This window comes from Myotis davidii, unplaced genomic scaffold, assembly GCF_000327345.1.
Source record: "Myotis davidii unplaced genomic scaffold, ASM32734v1 scaffold77, whole genome shotgun sequence".
In the NCBI taxonomy this organism is placed as follows: Eukaryota; Metazoa; Chordata; class Mammalia; order Chiroptera; family Vespertilionidae; genus Myotis; species Myotis davidii.
Genome location: NW_006289713.1, coordinates 5,758,302 through 5,763,606, shown reverse-complemented (window position 1 = coordinate 5,763,606; position 5,305 = coordinate 5,758,302).

Sequence of the window (5,305 nt, the reverse complement as noted above, 5' to 3'; positions counted from 1 at the left end):
CCTTTTAAAATTCCACGGGCCTCTCTCCAGGGATCATTGCTTTCTGGGGGCCGGCAAATGTTTGCCTTGGTGGGACTTTGTTATAAATGGACTTGGTTTTGTTTAGTTGGTTAAGTTTTTATTTGGTTTTTTAAAAAATCCTGCAAGACCATCTTAACTGAGAACACCGTGTTAATCCAGAAAAACCGAGGAAAGAGCAAACAAGATGGACGAGGAGCCCAGCTGTCCTCTGCATGCAGGTCTGGCCTGAGGTCCTGCCTTTGCTGCAGAGCCCTTCGCCAGACCAGACCATAATGGCCACCGCCGCTGCTGGAGTGCCTCACGTGTGCCAGGCACCCAGTCAGTCCTTGCTACTCCTCCCAGTGTCTGCAGGAGGCAGGAGCGGTCACTGTGTCATTTACAGCGGAGGAAACGGAATCACAGAAGAGGAAGACACTGGCCCGGGTCACTCAGCAGGGATTCAGAGCCACAGCTGTCTGGCTCTTACAACCATATCTCACGGCTGCTCCGACTGAGGGCCAAGCCTGCCCCCAGAGCAGCCCTCACGGAGCCTCAGGGTTACCACGCTTTCTGAGCGGACCTCTTGCCAGACAACCTAGAAGGCCACCCAGTCAGCAACTGTCCCCAGTGCCTGGGGGGCTGGGTCTCACCCAGGCCGAGGCCAGAGAAAGGCCGTGCACAGATCCCTCCCGGCCACTTGTACCTCCACCCCTACATCTCACGTGGCTTTCCATAGCAGATGTCACCCCTTCTCCCACTGGCTCAGCCTTTCCACTGCGGACCCTAACGACCCACCCAAGAAGGAAATGCTCCTGGCCTCTGGGGGTGATGACTGGCCCCTTCTTGAGGAAATCCGCTTCAGATGAGTCTCTGCCCCACCCGCTCGGTGGCCCTCGGTGCTTGTGCATGTTAACCCCTCAGCACCTTCGCTGAGCCTGGCAGACTGAGCCGTGCACTAACCCCAGCATTCTCTGGTTTCACCAGCTCCCATTCCAAGTTGATGTTAAAGACTAAACCTCACCACCCATAGTGGGTATAGTGCAACTCTCCCAGCCCTTCCCTGCCCCAGGGCCTTTGCACAATTCTTCCCTTTCTCTTCCCTTTCCCCTCTTCCCAGATTCCTCATCCATGCTGCCCACCCTGATGCTCCCTCTCCCTGCTGCTGTGTTCTCTTATCCCATGTATCACAGTACATAATTATCATTTAACTGATTGTATTCATGTCTACTGAGGGCAGAGGCCTCGCCTGCACACAGTAGGTGTTCAGTAAATATCTGTGGACCCATTGGCCGGATGAGTCAACAGCAGAAGAATTTGGTTTTGTGGTTGAACGAGTGTGGGCATTTGCTGTCTCGTAGCGCACTCTGGTGGACATTATGTAGGTGCCAGGCTGAGGGCCACCCCTTTCTCCTCTCCCTGCAGCATCTCCTCAGCCACTTGCCGCCTGGGACCCAGCCACCAAGAAGGTGTGGCCACCATCAGTGACAGTTCAAGTCCATGAAGCGGCAGAAATGGGTCCTCCTGGGGTTCTGTGAGCTGCTTCCTGTGACCAGGTAAGTTGGAGGTCAGCCAGCTCCTCACATTATTATTGCATTGTTATCATTATTATTATTAATAACATTGTCATTACAATAATGAAATGGGTAAGGTAGCAATTTGATGGCTTAATGATGGGGATACGTTCCGAGAAATGCATCCTTCGGCGACTGTTGTGAACATCATAGAGCGCACTTACACAAAGCTAGATGGTAGAGCCTGTCACTGTGATTGGATGTGCTGTCCTGTTATACAACCGGCAGGGCAGTAGGGTAATTACACCAGCATTACCACAAACACATGAGTAATGCATTGCATTGTGACATTATGATGGCTATGACATCACTAGGCAATAGGAATTTTTTCAGCTGTTATAATCTTGACCGAAACGTTGTCATGTAGCACATGACTGTATTATTGAATAGCAAATGCTAATGTTAAACATGAAATGATCCCTATGGCCCCCTGAGCACCCCCTCCCAGTCATCACCGGGGTCCCTCGGGGCCTGAGTTCCTTCCCTATCCCTCAGGTGCCCTAAGCAGCTGTCCTTCCAGTCTTTGATAGAGAGCGTGGTGGGCATATCTCTGTCAGGGAGAAAGGTCAAGCGAGTTTATAGTCTTGCAGGTCTTCAATAAGCCAGAGCTTCCGCACCCAAATGACCATGTCCCCTCCAAACCGACTCTGGGGAACCTCCTTGCTGATTTGATGATGCCTCTGGTGCTTAACACAGTCCTGCAACTGGCACCTGCATTCAGAGATGGGCAACTTCCTTCCTTGGGAGGCTGGGGTTGGGGAAACAGCCCAGACGAAACGTCAGCGAGAACGGCACTGTGCTGCCGTGACGCCAAGTCCAAGAGCATTCGGGTCACTGGCTCTGTGGGAAAATGATTCTCACCCCCCAAATGACACCACCGAAGGGGACCACCCTCCACTGACTGAATCATATCCTGATTAGTAAATAATTGTGGGAGCTGCTTTTCCCACAGGCACACTTCCCACATGAACCGTATCTTGTAGGCTTTTCTCACAACGCCATTTCAGTTCTCAAAATGAGCGAGCTCTGACAGGTCCTTTTAGAATAGAGGCACACAGCTCAGCTCAATAGCTTGCTTTCTGGATCACATACTTTTTTTTTATTGCTTAAATATTACAAAGGGTATTACATATGTGTCCTTCCCCCCCCCCACCCCCCGCCCTTGACAGTCCCCTGGGGATAGGGGAGGCTAGGGGACTGGATCACATACTTTAAAAAAAAAATGCTTATTCCACACACATACAAAGGCTCTAAAAATTTAAATTCTCCAAAAGGCTAGTCACCTCAAAAAGACCAAATGCTTTCGTTTTCCAATTTTCCCTTCCTGTTCTGATTTTACTTGGACATGTGTGTGTGCATGCACATAGTCTTGCCATAGGTGTATAAGTGAGGACTGTCTTACTTATCAGGTATATTTCAGTGTTGCCAAAGGGTTGTTTAGGACTTGCATTGAGTAGCTGCCACAGGCTGATGAACTCTGCCCACACGGGCCAACAACATTCAGACTCCGTTACTCAGTGTGGTCTGTGGACCAGCAGTGTCAGCCTCCCTGGGAGTTGGTTAAAAATGCAGGATCTCGGGCATCCCCCGGAACTGCCTAATCAGCGCCTAGATTTTACCAATGTGCCAAGGAATTTGTGTGTATGTTATGGTTCGAGAGCTCTAGGCGAGAGTTTGTAAAATGCTGGGTGTAGCCCTAACCGGTTTGGCTCAGTGGATAGAGCGTTGGCCTGCGGACTGAAGGGTCCCGGGTTCGATTCTGGTCAAAGGCATGTTCCTTGGTTGCGGGCAACATCCCCAGTAGGGGGTGTGCAGGAGGCAGCTGATCGATGTTTCTCTCTCATCGATGTTTCTGATTCTCTATCCCTCTCCCTTCCTCTCTGTAAAAAAAATCAATAAAATATATATTTTTAAAAATGCCGGGTGAATTTGAATAGGAGGCCTTTGGACAACATGGTGATATTGTTATGAAAACAGGGCCTTGCCGGGCATTCACTTCTGTGGCTTTCATGTGTGAGGTTACTATTCAGAAATATATGAGGGGACTTCGGGTCCCAAGTAAATGTAAGAGCTTGTTCCCCATCTCAGCTCCTGCGAGCCTTCGACGTCATGTTCTTTGAGATGTTCCAGCACTGGGGGAAAAATCGCGTCTATACAGCAAAGAGAGAAATGGCCAAAAATGGGCCAGATATTTTTAGGAACTATGGGCTGATGGACACAAAGGGAGACAGCATGTAACAGCGGCAATTTTCATTCCTTAGATGGAATAAAATTTATCTCATTATTGGTTTTTGCAGTTGTTTTCTCTTACCTGGAGTTGCTGTGTTTGTGTTGTTTAGAAAACGCAGAGGGACCAAGTTTGCTTCAGACCTGTGAGCATGCAAACCTTTTGGTGGTCCTTAGCCATAAAGCTCTGAGAGGGTCCTATGTCCTGTAGCAGGCTGAGGGCATGCCTGTTTGGAAGAACTTGTCACCAGGACCACATGCTTCACTCATACCAACCATTTAAGGAAGAATTAATGGTAGTCCTTCTCAACGTCTTCCAAAAACCTGAAGAGGGAACACTTTCAAACTCATTTGATGAGGCAAGCATTACACTGATACCAAAGCCAGACAGAAATACCACGGGGAAAGAAAACTATAGGTCAATATCCCTGATAAACATAGATGCAAAAATTCTTAACAAAATATTAGGAAACTGAATCCAACAGCACATTAAAAGAATCACACACCATGACCAAATGGTATTTATCCTTGGAATGCAAGCAAGTTCAACAAATGCAAATCAATTAATGTGAGACACCCCATTAACCATATACAGGATAAAATTATACAATTGTCTGAGTAGATGCAGAAAAAACTTTTGGAAAAGTTCAACACCCTTTTATGATGACAATTCTCAACAAACGAGGAATGGAAGGAAAGTACCTTTGCCAGAGGGGAGCGGGTTGGGGAACTCGGTGAAAAAGGTGAGGGATTAAGAAATACACGGCAGTTCCAAAATATCATAGGGATATAAGGTACAACATAGAGAATGTATAGTCAACAATATTGTAACAACTATTATGGCATCAGCTGGGTACTTATCACAGGGATCACTTCGTTAAGTTATATGAATGTCTCACCTCTGTGCAGTACCCCTGCAAATACTGAATGTCAACTGTAATTGAAAAATAAAAAAATAAATAAAAATAAAAGAAGGAAAGTACCTCAAAATAAAGGCCTAATAATAATGGTAATAATAATAATGGCCATATATGAAGAGCTTACAGTTAACATCATACTCAACAGTAAAAAATTGAATTCTTTCCCTCTAATATCAGATGCTCACTCTTGCCATTTCGATTCCACATAGTACTGAAAGTCCTAATCGCAGCAATTAGGCAAGAAAAAGACACAAAAGCCAAACAAATTAGAAAGGGAGAAATGAACATGTCCCTGTTTGCAAGCAACATAATCTTATATTTTGAAAACTCTAAAGAGTCCACCAAAAACCTGTTAAAATTCAGTAAAGTTGCAGAATACAGACTCAACATGCAACCCCCCCCACAACAGTTGCATTTTTATACACTAACAACAAACTAGTGAAAAGGAAATAAGGAAAACAATCCCATTTACAAAATCACCAAAAAGAACAAAATATGTAAGAATAAACTTAACTAAGGAGGTGAAAGATTTATATACTGAAGACTGATTAAAGAAATTAAAGAAGACACAAACAAATGGAAAGATAT